General features: G+C 34.4%; 1 protein-coding gene and 1 pseudogene across 1 annotated transcript in view; one reads left to right on the forward strand and one right to left on the reverse strand.

The window, feature by feature from the left end:
• AKT3 (AKT serine/threonine kinase 3) overlaps nucleotides 1-19,117 on the forward strand; it is a 384,719-nt gene that overhangs the window by 308,003 nt on the left and 57,599 nt on the right. The window lies entirely within an intron of this gene.
• On the reverse strand, nucleotides 4,582-6,420 carry LOC141276577 (zinc finger CCCH domain-containing protein 15 pseudogene; annotated as a pseudogene).

Here is a 19,117-nt window from a genome sequence, read left to right on the forward strand (position 1 = left end):
TGGTATTTTTAAATTTCATTTCCATATTGTTTGCTACCAGTAGAAATAGGCTTGATTTTTGTATATTGACCTTGTATCCTACAAGCTATTAGTTTTAGTAGCTTTTTTTGTACATGACTTAGAGTTATCTAAATAGATGATCATATCTTCTATAAATAAAAAGTTTTACTTCATTTTCAATCTGCACGTATTTTATTTATTTCTTTTGCCTTATTATATTGGCTAGGACCTTTCTACAAAGTGGAATAGAAATGATGAGAGTTGACATCCTGGCTTTGTTTCTAATCTTAGGGAGAAAACATTTTTTACCATTAAATATGACATTAATGACATCTAGCACCTAAATCTTCATTACTAAATGTCATTCTCCAGTAAAAAGAACCAACGTTATTTGGAGAAGTAGTTGATCCCACAGCTGGGATGGGGAAAATAAAAGAAGAGCCCAAGGAATTTTGTGGTACCAGAAAATTAAAAAACGAAGGTAGATGGAAAAAGGTGCATGTTTGTACGACACAGGAGCCAACCTTAAATAATTCCCAGTGGTGAAAGCTGGGACAATTTCAGTAGCAAAACAAATATTGTATATGACCAAAAAGATAAGATACATATCCATGAGTCTATACTGCAGAAATTAATGATTGAACAAATAGATAAAATATTGAGAACAGACATGTCTTCATTGTAGGTGAATTCCGGTTAATAAATGTAGAAGGAATCAGGGAAATAGAAAATTACCATTAAAACACCAGAGTGTTTTACCATTACCATTAAAACACCAGAGTAAAAACACCTGTATGCAAGATGGTAATTAAAATTACCATTAAAACACCAGAGTAAAAACACCTGTATGCAAGATTCACCAATGAATGTTAAAATTAGTGGGCAAAAGTTTAAGAAGGAGGATATTTGCATGGTGTCAACATATCTTTCCCCAAATACTTATTTACAAAGATTAAAAGAGTAATTTTACAGTAAAAAGCCCTGGCAAACACTGTCTTAAACCAAGTGATCAAGATTAATATCACCAGTAATAAGACACTGAAATCATTATAACCCATGATATGATGCCCTGAGAAGGCTGTATCACTTTTGTACTATATTCCCTCAAAATGCATAACCTCAGTATAATCATGAGAAAACCTAAGAAACCCTCAAAAGTGTCAACTTCATGAAAGGCAAGGAATGATTGTGAAACTTTCACAGATTGGAAAAGACTAAGGTGACATGATGACTAAATTCAATGTGGGATTCTAGATTGGATCTTGGAATAGAAAAGGGCCATAAGTGGAAAAACTGGTGAAATGTAAATAAATTTGGTAGTTAATACTTTTGTACCAATTTAATTTCTTAGTTTTGATAACTGTACTATGGCTATATAAACTATTAGCATCAGGGGAAGGTGTGTAAAGGGTATATGGGAACTGTTTGTACTATTTTTCTAAGTCTTTTCTAAGCCTAAAATTATTTCAGTATAACAAGTTATAAAACTTTGATCTAAGTGTAGGGTTTTTTTTTTTTTTCTTGTGGTACGCGGGCTTCTCCCTGTTGTGGCCTCTCCCGTTGCGGAGCACAGGCTCCGTACGCACAGGCTCCGGATGTGCAGGCCCAACAGGCACGGCTCAGGGGCCCAGCCGCTCCGCGGCATGCGGGATGCGGGATGCGGGATGCGGGATGCGGGATCCTCGATCCTCCCAGACCGGGGCACGAACCCGCATCCCCTGCATCGGTAGGCCGACTCTCAACCACTGCGCCACCAGGGAAGCCCTAAGTGTAGGGTTTTTAATACCTCCTTTATTGGGTTGAGGAAGTTCCTTCCATTCCTAGTATGGTAATAGTTTTTATCATGAATAAGTGTTGAATTTTATTAGAAGTTTTTTGCATCTATTGTAATGATCATATGGTTTTTCTCCTTTATATTCTGTTAAAATGGTGAATTGTATTGATTGTTTTTCTAATGTTAAATGAACCTTCTATTCCTGGGGAAAAATCTGCTTACTTATGATATCCTTATTATGTATTGCTAGATTTGATACAATGTGTTTTTTAAAGGATTCTTTGCATGCTTAAATCATGCATGATACTGAGGCGTCATCTTCTTTTCTTAGAATGTCTTTGTATGGTTTTCATTTCAGGATCATGTTTACCTTTTTAAAATGAGGTGGGAAGTATGCCCTCCTCTTCACTTGTATGGAATTGTTTCTGTAGAATTTATATTAAATGTTCCTTAAATCTTTGGTAGAATTTACCAGTAAAGCCCCTTGGGCCTAGAGTTTTCTCATTGTTGGGAGGTTTGTAACCATGAACTTAATTATTGAATAGTTAAGGGACTCTTCTGTTTATCTGTTTTTTCTTGATTGAGTTTTGGTATTTTATGACTTTCAAGGAATTTGTCATCTAAGTTTGCTAATTTATTGGCTTAAAAATGTTTGCAATGGGGGTTCCCTGGTGGCGCAGTGGTTGAGAGTCTGCCTGCCGATGCAGTCTGACTGCGGATTCGTGCCCCGGTCCGGGAAGATCCCACATGCCGCAGAGCGGCTGGGCCCGTGAGCCATGGCCGCTGAGCCTGCGCATCCGGAGCCTGTGCTCCGCAACGGGAGAGGCCACAGCAGTGAGAGGCCCGCATACCGCAAATAAATATAAATAAATTAATTAATTAAATGTTTGCAATATTCTCTTTATATCTTTACAGTGTTTGTTGTATATATAGTGATGACTTCTTTTATTCCTGATATTGGTATATTGTTTTTCTGTGTTCAAAGTCATTAATTCTCATCTTTATTATTTCTTTATTCTGCTTCTTTTGAGTTGATGTTGCTTTTCTTTATCTTCTTAGGAGGAAGCTAAGATTATTGGCTTGAGACCTTTCTCTTTTTCTAACATAAGCACTTAATGCTATGTTTCTATCTAAGGACAGTTAGCCATGCTTTGCGAGTTTTGATATGTTGTGTTTTCATTTCAAAATATTTTTAGTTCCTCTTGTGATTCCTTCTTAACTCAGGGATTATTCAGGAGAGTGTTGTTGACAATTTCCAAATATATAGATTTTTTAGACATCTTTGTTATTGATTCCTACTTATCCATGGTTGGAAAACATATTTCATATGATATTAATCCTTTAAAATTTATTGAGATTTGTTTTATGGTCGATAAAGTGGTTTATCTTGGTGTATGTTTCATACACACTTGAAAAAGATGTGTATTCTACTTACATTGCATAAAATATTCTACCAGTATCCATTTGGTCAAGATGATTGACAGTGTTATGTCTCCTACTGATTTTATGTCTACTTGTTCTATCAGTTATTGAAAAAGGATCATTGGAGTCTTTAGCTGTAATTGTGGATTTGCCTTTTTTTCTTTTTAGATCTGCTTCTTGAATTTTGAAGCTTCATTGTTAGCTGTATACATAGCAATTTAGGATTGCTATGTCTTCTTGGTGAATCTACCCCTTTTTCATTATGAATGTTCTTTTATATTCGTAGCATTAATCTTTGGTTTGAAATCTACTTTGTCTGACATTAATATAAGTTCTCCAGCTTTCTTTTGAATTTGTATATTTTTCCCATCTTGTTATTTTTAACCTGTATCATTATATTTAAGTGTATTTTCTCTTAGACATGATATAGTTGACTCTTGCTTTTTTTTTTGTTTTTTGGATTTTAATGTATGAGGATTTTATTTACAACGTTATTAACAACAACAACAAAGAAATTAAACATAGGTTACTGCAACTGATCCTGTGAGATTTAAGAAGTTCCATTTTAAATTGCCATCAAATTGTCCAAAGATATACAATGCTAAATCTGTGGTTTTCTTTATGAATGACAGTGCTCATATTTTAGGCAGTCCTTTTTTTTTTTTTAATAAATTTATTTACTTTTGGCTGCCTTGGGTCTTCGTTGCTGCACGTGGACTTTCTCGAGTTGTGGTGAGCAGGGGCTACTCTTTGTTGCGGTGCGCAGGCTTCTCATTGCAGTGGCTTCTCTTTTTGCGGAGCACAGGCTCTAGGCTCACAGGCTTCAGTAATTATGGCTTGCGGGCTCTAGAGTGCAGGCTCAGTAGTTGTGGCACATGGCCTTTGTTGCTCCGAGGCATGTGGGATCTTCCCAGCCAGGGCTCGAACCCATATCCCCTACATTGGTAGGTGGATTCTTAACCACTGCGCCACCAGGGAAGCCCTAGACAGTCTTTTAAACATATAAATACAAAAGAAATGAAATCACTCATTAAAAACTTTGTTAAATGAAGGGTATTTTAAATTTACATTTATGTTGTCCTTGTAATAATACATGCCCGGAGAAAATCAGGAGCTTGAAGGGCAATTACACTTCCTACCTGAGTGGACAGTTAGAACAATCGATCATTTCCAGTTTATCATGAACTACTCTGAACTTACTATGAGATGTAGCCAAAGTCAGAATATAGGAGTTAGGGAGAATATTCCTTTTTTGGAGGCAAGTAAGCCCACCAGAATCAGCATGGAAAATAAGCATCCTATTGAAGAATTCTAGGTGGAAAAATTAATGTAGTCAATTTCAACCATGCTGAGCTGGCTTAATTTTTTCATTGACTTGTATGATGTCATTCTTCTAAATCAAGTGTGTTTAAGTTCTTTTAGATCATCCACATCTTCCCCCAAAAAGGTTTTCATCAATAGGAACAGCATCGATGGCTCCATTTTTCTGTCCCTTCTCTTCATTGTCTTCTTCCAGATCACTTCTTTTGCCATTTTTAGCCCTACCTCTGTAAGCTTTGCTTAATTTGTTTTATCTCTTTCTGAAGTATGTGTGCTGAAATCTTTCAAGACTGGCTACAGTAATACCTGTTTCATCTACATCGCTCATTGAATCATCAGCCTCATCTCCACCTGTTCCCTGGGTGTAACAGGTATCGTCTGCTTCCTCCTCATTATCATCAGCTCAGGATGAAATTCAAACATCTCACAACTACTGAAAACTAGTGCCTACCCCGCTTTGAAGTCTGCTTTCCTTCTTTGCATTTCTTGATTAACTTTATCAATCTCTTCTTGTTTTTTCCTTGCATATAAGAAAAGGTTCTGGAGTTATTTTGGCAGCATTTGGACCTAGGGCAGAACACTTTTTCAATTAGATCTTCTAATGAAATTCTCTGTTCTTTCTCTACTTTCTTTTTATAAAAGATAAAAATATACAATACAATATAAATACAATACAATACAAATCCAGGAGGAAGTGCATCATGATACATGCAAATATCTCCCCCTCCATGGCATATCCAAAGCCAGCCATATTTGTTGTTTTCAGTAGCTTCAAAGAAATGTCTGCACACTAAACAGTTTTGGAGTTTTTCTTTTCTGCCTCACTGTGCTTGTTACTCACTTCTTCCGGTTTTTCTCTCATCCCTATTAACTGTAGTATACTTTTCAAGTTCTTCACTGCTTGCATCACATTTTCTCACCACAGTCAAGTCATGAGAGAACTTATACTTATCTCCTTTAGTGCTCTGCCCATGCACGTACCACAGATTTAGGATCTGCACCTTTACTTAGTTTTTGAGCAGCAACTACAGGTTTGAATAGCTCATTTAGCTCTTGCAATTCTTACTTCTTGTCATCTTTCTTCAGTTTCTCTTTGGCTTCCCTTTATGCTACCTGATGTGGATTTTGTTGACCAAATTGAACTTGATGAGTGACAGCCTTGATAAACTTTTGTTGCTTTGCTCCTTTCTTGTTCTTTAGACCAAAAGCTTTGTCTCCAATAATCTTCTTTTTCTACTCCACTTTTTTGCTTCCCCCAGCCTGAGCAGATTTCTTGGTTGGGGGGCAGGGGGCATTGTGGAGACAGTTGACACCAGCCAGACCTCAGCACAGTTGTATACCATCAGAGGATCTGGACCCATGGCAGGAAGAGGAAGATGAACACACAACCACCTTAGTCGCTAAACCATACCTTGATTTTTTCTTATTCATTAGATAATATATGACTTTTAATGGAATGTGCAGCCCATTTTTATTTAATTCAATTATCGACATAGTTGGCTTGAAATCTGCCATCTTGCAGTTTGTTTTTATTTGTTTCTTTATCTGCCTTCTTTTGGATTTATTGACTATTTTTATGATTCCATTTTATCTGAGCTATTGTGTCATTAGCTATACTCCTTTGTTTTCTTCTCTTGAGATTGTTTTAGAGTTTTCCATATATATGCTTAACTTATCACACTGTACCTTCAGTTAATATTATAAACATATCACTTTCAATAGCATATTTCTGTTTCCCCTTCCATTCTTTATGCTATCATTTTCATGTATTTTACTTTCATATGTTATAAACATCACAATACATCATAAATTCTCTTTAGCTTTAGACAATTATGTTTTAATGTGCTGAAGAATGCTTTATATATACAATTAGTAGCACTCACCATTCCTTTATGTAGATCCATGCTTCCATCTGGTATCGTTTTTTGTTTTCTTTTGTTTTTTTCTTCTTCATTGTTTTTCTTTAGCCTTTACTCTAAAGCTCATTTAGCTCCATGTCTAAGACATGATACCCCTAATTTGGAAATATTTATGGAAAAAAGAATGCATTTGAAGGAAATATAGGCTTGGAATTGATGGGAATGTGACATTTCAGAGGGGAGACCAATGTAAGAAGAAATAAAGTCGTTATGATTGAAGTGCATGAAATAATTCTGAAGCTGGAAAGAACCAGCAGTTTATGGTAGATGCAAAAAATGGAGAAGTGAGCCTGTTAATTTGGTATTGTTTCTTGAAAATTTAGCTCATGTTTGATTGATCCACCTACTTACCAGAATTATAAATCCTGAAGTAGGGGAATGACATAAGATGATTGGACCTTTTCAAGTTTGTTGGTATAGACTTTTAGGCAGAAGAGTTTGGAAAAGAGAATCTCATTTAGAGACTGCTGCAATGATACAAGTGTTAAGCGGTAGAGTCCAATGAAACAGAATAAAGACAATGAGGAAGGAAAAGGAAATTCCGTAAATTCTATAGATATTTTAAAGAAGCAAGAACTAGTAATCTAGTCTGACAATCCTGGGGAAATGGGGGAGGATTATTGCTGGTTTTGGTAATAATTTAATTTTAAATGGAATTATCTCAGAGCTAGAAATACAGCACTAACATTTGGAAATGAGAGCAAGAATCAATAAGGAAATTCAATTAAAGTTGTGGGAATGGATTTCCTCTACAAAAAGGAGAGGAATGAGAAAATAAATGGGAAAGGGGAGGAGATTTAGGGAGAGAGACACAGGGGGAGGGAAGGTATGAGAACACTGAGAGTTATGACTGAGTATTAAAAAATATCTGTGGTCAGGAATGGGAGTTGGTTTGAGGACACATTTTTGTAAGGTGTGTCAAGGTCCTTTGTGAAGTATTATTTAAAAAGTTGCAGTGGCACTTTTCTGACTGAATCACGGCTCTCTATTTTCTGGTTGAAAAACTCAGCATGAGAAGTTTGGTGGTTGATGGCAGTCATGCCAATGTTAGTGATTGTTATTGTTTTCATAAGTAAAGCAAGGTTAGACAAGTATAACATGAACACTAACAGAGAAGAGAGAGAAGCTAAAAAGATGCTTCTAGGTAGCTTCATGTTGATATTCTTCTTATCCTACTCAAATGGTGGTTCAGTCTAAAACTTCAGGTCAAAGAAAGATGAGCCACAAATATCTACCAAATGTTCTGACAGTTTAACTTTAAAATTACTCTCTTCTGTTGATTGTGAGGCATTGCACTGAGGATATAAAAGAACACAGACAGCTGTCAAAACCAACGTTAGTTGTGATATGAAATGCAAATGGTTTAAGCTGTAAAAGCCCTCAAGTAGGTTAAAAACAAAATATAACTAGATGTTCTGTACAAGAATCTCACCTAAAACAATATTACACAGAAAAGTGGAAAAAATAAGAGGATGAATAGAAGTTTAACAGTCAAATGTCACAAAAAGTAAACAGAGACAATTATAATTTTGAGCTAAGTAGATTTCAACACATAAATATTAAACGGGAGAAGTCAATTTTGGCATAATGAACAATAGCATGATCTCCAACATAAAAAGTAAAATTTTTGCACCAAGTAGCATTTATGTGCACAAAACACTATTAGAAATGCCAGAAGCCCTGATAGAAATGCAGTTTCTTTCTTAATGTGGCAGATGTTCATCAACTTTTTGATCTTTTGAAAGAGCCAGCTTGTGATTTTGGTGATTTTCTCTATCAGTTTTCAATTTTCAAATTTATGGATTTATGCTCTCATCTTTATTTATTTTCTTCTCCTTATTTCAGATTTTATTTGCTCTTCTATTTCTGGTTTCCTAAACTGGAAGTGTAGATTATTGCTTTTAGATCTTTCTTTTCAAATGTATGATTCAATGCTATATGTTTTCCTATATATACTGTTTTTACTGCATCCCACAAATTTTGATAAGTTGTATTTTCTTTTTTTTTTTCTTTTGCTGTATGTTGTGGCCTCTCCTGTTGCGGGGCACAGGCTCCAGACACGCAGGCTCAGCGGCCATGGCTCACGGGCCTAGCTGCTCCGCGGCATGTGGGATCTTCCTGGACTGGGGCACGAACCCGTGTCCCCTGCATTGGGAGGCGGACTCTCAACCACTGCGCCACCAGGGAAACCCATATTTTCATTTTTATTTGGTTTAAAATATATTTAAATTTTTCTTAAGACATCTTATTTGACCTATATGCTATTTAGAACTATATTATTTAATCTCTAAGTATTTGGAATTTTTCCAGATATCTATTGATTGCCAATTTAATTCTATTGTGGTTTGAGAGCATACCTTTGTATGATTTCTGTTCTTTTAAATTTTTTAAGGTGTGTTTTATGGCCTAGAATATGGTTTGTCTTGGTGAATGTTCTGTGAGCTTAAGAAGAATGTGTATTGCTACTGTTGTTGGAGAAGGTAGTCTATAAATATCAATTAGATCCAGTTGGCTGATGGTGCTTTTCAGTCCTTACTAATTTTCTGCCTGCTGGATCTGTCAATTACTGATAAAGGGATGTTAAATTCTCCAACTGTAATAATGAATTAATCTATTTCTCCTTGAGGTTCTATCAGTTTTTGTCCATTGTATTTTGAAACTCTCTTGTTACATGCGTACACATTAAGCATTGTTACGTCTTTTTGGAGAATTAACCCCTTTATCATTATGTAATGTCTTTTTTTTTTTTTTTTTTTTTTTTTTTTGTGGTACGCGGGCCTCTCACTGCTGTGGCCTCTCCCGTTGTGGAGCACAGGCTCCGGACGCGCAGGCCCAACGGCCATGGCCCACGGGCCCAGCCGCTCCGCGGCACGTGGGATCTTCGCGGACCGGGGCACGAACCCGTGTCCCCTGCATCGGCGGGTGGACCCCTAACCACTGTGCCACCAGAGAAGCCCTGTAATGTCTCTTTTAATCTGTGATAATTTTCATTACTCTGAAGTCGGCTGTGTCTGAAATTAATATAGCTACTCCAGCTTTCTTTTGATAAGTGTTACCATGGTTTCCCTTACTTATTTTTTAACCTGCAATTAATGCAATCTTAGATCACATTAGGTTTTTTTTAATCAAAGTACAGTTGATTTACAATATCCTGTTAGCTTCAGGTGTACAGCCTAGCAATTTATTTATACATATGTATATTTTTTTTGTCTTCAGATACTCTGCCCTTATAGGTTATTACAAAGTATTGAGTATAGTTCCCTGTGCTATACAGTAGATTCTTGTTGGTTATCTATTTTATATACAGTAGTGTTAATGCCAACCTCATAATTTATCTCTCCCCCCACCCCCTTTTCCCTTTGGTAGCCATAAGTTTGTTTTCTATGTCTGTGAGTGTCTTTCTGTTTTGGAAATACCAGTTTTGGAGATAAGTTCATTTGTAACTTTTTTTTTTTTAGGTTCCACATATAAGCGATATCATATGATATTTATCTTTCACTGTCTGGCTTGCGTTACTTCACTTATTTATCTTTCACTGTCTGGCTTGCGTTACTTCACTTGCGTTACTTCACTTGTAGTATGATAATCTCTAGGTCCATCTATATTGCTGCAAATGGCATTATTTCATTCTTTTTTATGGCTGAGCAATATTCCATTGTATATGTATACACCACATCTTCTTTATCCATTCATCTGTCGATGGACGTTCAGGTTGCTTTCATGTCTTGTCTATTGTGAATAGTGATGCTATGAACCTCATGTATCTTTTTGAATTATGACTTTCTCTGGATATATGCCTGGGAGTGGGATTGCAGGATCATATGGTAGCTCTATTTTTAGTTTTTTAAGAAGCCTCCATACTGTTCTCCATAGTGGCTGTACCAATTTACATTCCTGCCAACAGTGAAGAAGGGTTCCTTTTTTTCCACACCCTCTCCAGCATTTATTATTTGTAGACTTTTTGATGCTGGCCATTTTGAGCAGTGTGAGGTGGTACCTCATTGTAGTTTTGATTTGCATTTCTCTAATGATTAGTGATGTTGAGCATCTTTTCATGTGCCTTTTGGCCATCTGTATGTCTTCTTTGGACAGCTACATGTAAAAGAATTAAATTAGAACATTCTCTAACACCATACACAAAAATAAACTCAAACTGGATTAAAGGCCTAAATGTAAGACCAGATACTATAAAAATCCTAGAGGAAAACATAGGCAGCACACTGTTTGAGCAATATGCTTTTGGATTAATCTCCTAGAGTAATGGAAAAAATAATAATAAACAAATGGGACCTAATTAAACTTAAAAGGTTTTGCACAGCAAAGGATACCATACACAAAACGAAAAGGCAACCTACAAAATGGGAGAAAATATTTGCAAATGATATGACTGGCAAGGGATTAATCTCCAAAATGTACAAACGGCTCATGTAGTTCAATATCAAAAAACAAACAACCCCATCAAAAAATGGGCAGAAGATTTAAATAGGTATCCCCTCACTTTTAATCTCTTTGTGTCTTTATATTTAAAGTGGATTTCTTGTAGATAACATATGGTTGGGTCTTGTTTTTTTATTCTCTCTGATGGTCTTTGTCTTTTAGTTGTTTTTAGACATTGACATTTAAAGTGATATTGACATAGTTGAATTAATATCTGTTCATTGAATTAATAGTTGAATTTATTTTCTATTCATTATCCTGTTCTTTGTATCTTCTTTTCTTTTCCACTTTTCACTTTTTTTCTGACTTGCCTGGTTTTAAGGGAGCGTTTTCTAAGACTGCATTTTTCCTTCTCTCTTAACTTATCCTTTACACTTCTTTTAAATTTTTTTAGTGCTTGACCTTAGAGTTTGCAGTCTATATTTATAACTAATTCTAGGCCTTTTTCAAATAATACTATACCACTTCATGGATAGCATAAGTTCCTTATAATATTGCTGTCATTAATGTCATTTGTCCATAACCTGGAATTATTGTATATATTGTTGCATTACTATTTTGAACAAACTTTTTTTTTTGGCTGCGTTATGCAACTGCAGGCTCTTAGTTCCCTGACCAAGGATCGAACGCGTGCTCCCTGCATTGGGAGCATGGAGTCTTAACCAATGGACCACCAGGGAAGTTCCATAACAAACTTTTTTTTTTTTCTATTGGAGTATGGTTGCTTTACAATATTGTGTTAGTTTATACTTTACAGCAAAGTGAATCAGCTATGTGTAAATATATCCCCTCTTTTTTGGATTTCCTTCTCATTTAGGTCACCACAGAGCATTGAGTAGAGTTCCCTGTGCTATTCAGTAGGTTCTCATTAGTTATCTATTTTATACATAGTATCAATAGTGTATATATGTCAATCCCAATCTCCCAATTTGTCCAACCCTCCCTTTCCCCCTTGGTATCTATACGTTTTTTCTGTACGTCTGTGTCTCTATTTCTGCTTTGTAAATAAGATCATCTATACCAATTTTTTCAGATTCCATATATATGCATTAATATACAATATTTGTTTTTCTCTTTCTGACTTACTTCACTCTGTACGACAGTCTCTAGGTCCATTCATGTCTCTACAAATGACCCAATTTCGTTCCTTTTTATGGCCAAGCAATATTCCATTGTATATATGTACCACATCTTCTTTATCCATTCCTCTGTTAATGGACATTTAGGTTGCTTCCACGTCCTGGCTGTTATAAATAGTACTGCAGAGAACCTTGGGATGCATGTGTCTTTTTGAATTGTGGTTTTCTCAGGATATATGCCCAATAGTGGGATCACTAGGTCATATGGTAATTCTATTTTTAGTTTTTTAAGAACCTCCATACTGTTCTTCATAATGGCTGTATCAATTTACATTCCCACCAACAATGCATGAGGGTTTCCTTATCTCCACACCCTCTCCAGCATTTATTGTTTGTAGATTTTTTTTGATAATGGCCATTCTGACTGATGTGAGGTGATACCTCATTTTAATTTTGATTTGCATTTCTCTAATAATTAATGTTGAGCATATTTTCATGTGTTTGTTGGCCATCCATATGTCTTCTTTGGAGAAATGTCTATTTAGGTCTTCCATCCATTTTTTGATTGGGTTGTTTGTTTTTTTGATATTGAGCTGTTTATATATTTTGGAGATTAATCCCTTGTTGGTTGCTTCGCCAGCTATATGTAAAAGAATGAAATTAGAGCACTCCCTAATACCATACACAAAAATAAACTCAAAATGAACAAACTTTTGTCTAATTATTTTAATTAAGAATATGGAAAAAAATATTTAATCTTCGTGTATTCCTTCTTTAATACACTTCCTTTCTTTATGTAAATCTAAGTTTCTGATCTATATCATTTGCCTTCTTTTTGATGAATTTCTTTTAACAGTTTTTGCAAGGTAGGTCTCCTGGTGACAAATTGCCTCAGTTTTTTGTCTGGGAAAGTCTTTATTTTTCCTTATTTTTGAAGGATAATTTTGCTCTATACAGAATTCTAGGTTGATGCTTTTGTCTTTCAACACTACATATTTCACTCCATTTTTTCATTGCTTGCAAGGTTACTGAAGAGAAACTCAATGTAATTCTTAACTTTCACCTTTATAGATAAAGTTTTTTGCTGTGTGTGTGCGCGTGTGCACGTGCACTCACCCACTTCTGCCTTCTCTCAAGATTTTATCTTTGTCTTTGATTTTCTTCAGTTTAAATGGCTATACCTATGGCTAAGTGTAGATTTGGGGGTACTTGTCTTGACTGATATTCTCTGAACTTCTGTAGGACCTGTAGTATGGTGCCTAGCACTAATTGTGGAATACTGTTATTGCTTCAAATATTTCTTTTGTTCCATTCTCTCTCTCTTCTTCTTATATTCCCATTACACGTACATTACATCTTTTATAATTGTCTCACAATTTTTGGATATTCTGTTCTTTTTTATTCTTTTTTCTCTTTGCATTTCAATTTTGAAAGTTTCTATTAACATTTCTTCAAGCTCACTGATTCTGTCCTTGGCTGTGTTCTGATTGGTGAGGCTATCAAAAGTGTTCTTAATTTCTGTGATGGTGTTTTTGATTGCTAGCATTTCCTTTGATGCTTTCTTAGAGATTCCATTTATCTACTTATATTATCCATCTGTTCTTGCATATAGTCAACTTTTTCTACTAAAACCTTTAATATATTGATCATAGCTGCTTCAAATTCCTAGTCTCATAATTTCAACATCTCTCTCTGCCATATTTGAGGCTTTCTCTGTATCTTGAAAATATATTTTTAATCTTTTAATATGTCTTATAATTTTTTGTTGAAAGTCAGACATTAGGTACTGAGTAAAAGAAACCAAGGAAACTGAGCTAAATAGGTCTTTAGTGGAGGGTTTATGTGTATGTCACTAGTTTATTGGGTTTGAATGTACTTAATACTTTTGGTACCTTTCTTTTTTTTAGGAGGTAGTCTACATAGATGATCATGTCATCCATTTCCAACTTGTATGCCTTTTATTTCTTCTTTTTCTTACCTTATTGCATTGACTAGGATCTCCAGAACAATGTTGTATAGAGATGGTGAGAACAGACATTTAATTATTACTAATTTGGGGGAGATAGAATTTGCATTTCCCCTTCTGATTATGATATTAGCTGTAGGTTTTTTTATGCATGCCATCTCTCAGCTTGACAAAATTATCTGCTGTTTCTATTTCATGAACATTTTTATTATGAATAAATGCTGGATTTCATCGAATGCTTTTTTTCTGCATTCATTGAGATAACTATGTGATGTTTCTACCTTAGTTTATTAATACATTGACTCACATTGATTGATTTTCACTTGCATGCCTAGGATAAACCTCTAAACAATCATGGTATGTTATCTTTTTTATATATTGCTAGATTGTTTCAGTATTTTGTTAAGAATTTTGCATTTATAGTCATAGGAAATATTGGACTATATTTTTCTTTTCATGTACTATCTGGTTTTAGAATCAGGATAATGCTGGACACCAAAAATAAGTGGTGTTCCCTCTTCTATTTTATGGAAAAGTTTGCATAGAATTGCCCTTATTTCTTCTTTAAATGTTGACAGAATGTCCTGTGAAGCCATCTGAGCCTAGAGTAAAGAAATTCAATTTATTTAGTGGATATACGGTACCTCTTATTATCTGTTTCTTTTCAGTGAGGTTTTATAGTTTATCTGTGTTTCAAGGTATTTAAAATTTTTTGTCTAATTGTTGAATTCACTGGCATTAAGTTGATGCATTATTTTCTTTATTTTTTTCTATTCCTTTTACCTTGTTTTATAAGCTCTTCCTTTTAGCCAATTACGTTGAAAACTTACTAGATTTGAAACCTTTCTTTTATAATATGAGCTTGTAGTGCTGTATTTTTACTACCTCTAAGCACTGCCCTAGCTGCATCATGTAAGTTTTGTTATGTCATTTTATGATTTAATTTTTATTTCAAAATGCTTTCTAATTTTCCTTGTGATTCCTTCTGTGACCCTATGGTTTACTGAAGTGTGTTGTTTGATTTACAATATTTGGAGATTTTTTAGTTATCTTTCTGTTTACATCTCTAGTCTAATTTTGTTGTTGTTAAGGAACATATTTCATATAATTTTAAATAATTTAAATCCATTGAGATTTGTTTAATGAAGAAAATATGGTTTATGTTGATGAGTGTTTCATGTGCATTTGAAATAATGTGTATTCTTCTCTTGTTATATACAGTGTTCTATAAATGTCAATTAGATCAAGTGGGTTAATAGTTTTAAGTATTCTACATCCTTACTGATTGTTTGCCAGCTTGTTTTTATCAATTACTAAGAGAGGATAAGTAAAATCCTGAACAATAATTGTGGTGTTGACTAATTCTCTTTCAGTTCTATCACTTTTTCTTTACTTTAAACTTAAAGTTCTGTTCTTAGGTGCACCCAGATTTAATATTGTTATATCTTCATGAAGTGAATTTCATCACTTCATCTAGGTTAGCCAATTTTTGGCATAAAGATTAGAGTGGATATACATGCAATAGACAAATAGACAACAGAAAAACAATAAAGTCAATAAAACCAAAAATAGTTCATTGTTTGAAAAGATCAACAAAATTGACAAACTTTTAAGTAGATTGACTAAGAAAAAGAAAAAGCAGATATTAAAATCACAAGTGAAAAACATTACTACTGACTTTATAGAAATAAAAAGAATTATGAGAATAATATGAACACCTGTACACTAATAAAGTGGGTAACCTATATGTATTAGAAAAATTCCTAAAAACGTACAACCTGCCAAAACTACTCAAGTAGAAATAGAAATTTTGAATAGACCTAAAACTACTAAGAACTAATAAGGACAAAGTAAACAAAAAATCAATAAAGAAAAGCCCTAGACCAGACAGCTTCACTAGAGAATTCTTCAAACATTTAAAGGAGAAATAATGCCAATCCTTCTCAAACTATTCCAAGAAACTGAAGAGGAGTGAGTACTTCCTGACTCATTCTGTGAAGACAGCATTACCCTGATTCCAAAATCATGCAAAGACACTGCAAGAAAACTGTACACCAATATTCCCAGTTAATACACATGCAAAAATTCTCAACCAAACACTAACAAACCAATCAGCAGCATATTAAAAGGATTATACATCATGATGAAGTGAGTTGTATGCCAGGAATGCAAAGATTCATAATACTAAAATCAATCAATGTAATACCCTACTTCAACAGAATAAAGAAAAAACCCATGTGATTTCAGCTGGTGCAGAAAAAGCATTTGACAAAATTCAGCACTCTTTCATGGTAAAAGAAACAAAACAAAACAAAAAACCCATACTCAGAAAACTAGAAATAGAAGGAAACTTCCTCATCATAATAAAGGCCATGTATGAACCCACAGGTCACCCACTTTATGATGAAAGTCTGAAAGCTTTTCCCCAAAGATAAGGAAGAAGACAAAGATTCCTACTTTCAGCATTTCATTTCAACATAGTACTAGAAGTTGTCAGAATGTTTAGAAAGAACAGGAAATAAAATGCAATCAAATGGGAAAGGAAGTAGTAAAACTATCTCTGTTAACAGATGACATGATCTTATATGTAGAAAACACTAAGGAATACAGACACACACCAAAAAACCTCTTAAAGCTAATGAAAAATCCAGCAAAGTTGCAGATACAAAATCACACACAAAATACATTATATTTCTACACATTAGCTATATCTGAAAAGTAAATTAAGAAAACAATTCCATAGAAAATAGCATCAAAAAGAATAAAATATTTAGGAATAAATATAATTAGGTAGATGTAAAATTTATATGCTGCAAACTACAAAACATTGCTTAAATAAATTAGACATAAATAATTGGAAAGACATCCCATGTTTGTGGGTTGGAAACTTAATATTGTTGAGATGATAATTACTGGTCAAAGTGGATGTTATTGATTCAGTGAAATCCTTATGAAATGGTCATATAAAATCATTTTAATATACTTCTGAATTCATTTTGCTGATACTTTATTGAGGATTTTTGCAGCAATGTTCATGGGGATATTGGTCTGTAGTTTAGAATGTGCATTTCTTTTAAAACAACAAATCAAACCTCAGTAGAACAAAGGAACTACAATATAGCTCTGATCATATTCTGTGATCACATTGCAATAAAACTTGGAGCAATCAGCAAGGAAATACTTCTCTAAAACCCAAACGTTTAAAATAAACTTTAATATAATTCATGGATTACAAAATAGGCACGTTGGAAATCAGAAAATGTTTAGAACTGAATTACAATGAAAATTTGTGAAATGCAGCCAAAGAGGTTCTTCTTTTTTCCTTTTTTTTTTTTTTTTTTGTTTTTGTTTTTTGGCTACATCAGGTATTTGCTGCTGCACATGGGCTTTCTCTAGTTGCAGTGAGCGGGTCTACTCTTCACTGCAGTGCACAGGCTTCTCACTGCAGTGGATTCTCTTGTTCCGGAGCACGGGCTCTAGGCACACAGGCTTCAGCAGTTTTGGCATGCGGGCTTCAGTAGTTATGGCACGTGGGCTCAGTAGTTGTGGCTTGTGGACTCTAGAGTGCAGGCTCTCTAGTTGTGGTGCCTGGGCTTAGTTCCTCCACGGCATGTGAGATCTTCCCACACCAGGGCTTGAACCCATCTCCCCTGCATTGGGAGGCGGATTCTTAACCATTGTGCCACCAGGGAGGTCAAAAGAGGTTCTTAAATACTTGTATTGTGTTGAGAGCGGACAACAGAAAAGAAAGGTCAAAAATTAATTAGTAAGTCTTCCAAATCAAATTAGGAGGGAAAAGAGCAGCAACAGAATAAACCCAGTGGAAGTGAGTAGATACAAATAATAAATACAAAAGTAAAAATGAATGAAATAGAAAACAAACATTTGAAAGGATCAAGAAAACAAAACTGCAGTTATGTAGAAGATTACAAAAGTAGACTAATCTCAAAGTTAATCAAGAAAAGTTAGCACAAAAATATGTGAAATGGGGCACAACTACAATACAGTAGTTAAAATATGATGCAACTACAATGAAAGAATTACTTGACAATTTTTATAAAACTATAAATTATCAGCTGACTCAAGAAAAATGTGAAAACATCTATATCTAATCTTTAAATTAGTATACAATCTGTCATCTTTTCAACTTCAGTGTTTCCACCCAAATATAGAAATAACAAGTCAAGTCCACATGCCTTTTTTAGATAATCTTCATACAACAAAGAAAAGATAATTTCTATCATTAAAAATATTTTATACAATTTGTTCCTGAAGAAAAGGAGAAAAACATGTTACATGCATCTGAAATTTATGTTACAACCTTGATATCAAACCCTGACAAGGCTCATACAGCAGAAAAATTATTGCCCATTTATGAACATAGACTTAAATTATCCTAAGTAAAGTGTTAACCAGCTATTTCCAACAATGCATAAAATATTTACATTCTCATTTTCATGTTGAATTTTTTCTAGAAATATGATTAGATTAAAAATGTTTTAATCTCATTTAACTTATTTAGAAATTGTATAATCCACATGATCATCTCAATCTTTATACAAAATCTTTTCATGAAGATGAAGTTAGAAACTATTCATTATTTTAAAAAACACATTGAAAACACTTTTAGTAACCTTAGAAGTAAATAGATTAAAAAAAATTTTTAACATCTTTATTGGAGTATAATTGCTTTACAATGTTATGTTAGTCTCTGCTGTATAACAAAGTGAATCAGCTATATGTATACATATATCCCCATATCCCCATTCTCTTGCGACTCCCTCCGACACTCCCTGTACCACCATTCAAGGTACTCAGAAAGCACTGAGCTGATCTCCCTGTGCTATGCAGCTGCTTCCCACTAGCTATTTTACAATTGGTTATATATATATATATATATATATATATATATATATATATATATATATATATATATATATAAATAAATGCCACTCTCTCACTTTGCCCCAGCTTACCCTTCCCCCTCTCCATGTCCTCAAGTCCGTTCTCCATGGTTGCGTCTTTATTCCTGTCCTGCCCCTAGGTTCATCAGGACCATTTTGTTTTTTAGATTCCATATATATGTGTTAGCATATGGTATTTGTTTTTCTCTTTCTTACTTACTTCACTCTGTATGACAGACACTAGGTGCATCCACCTCACTACAAATAACTCAGTTTCGTTTCTTTTTCTGGCCCAG

The sequence above is a fragment of the Tursiops truncatus genome, chromosome 1 (genome assembly GCF_011762595.2).
Source record: "Tursiops truncatus isolate mTurTru1 chromosome 1, mTurTru1.mat.Y, whole genome shotgun sequence".
Lineage (NCBI taxonomy): Eukaryota > Metazoa > Chordata > Mammalia > Artiodactyla > Delphinidae > Tursiops > Tursiops truncatus.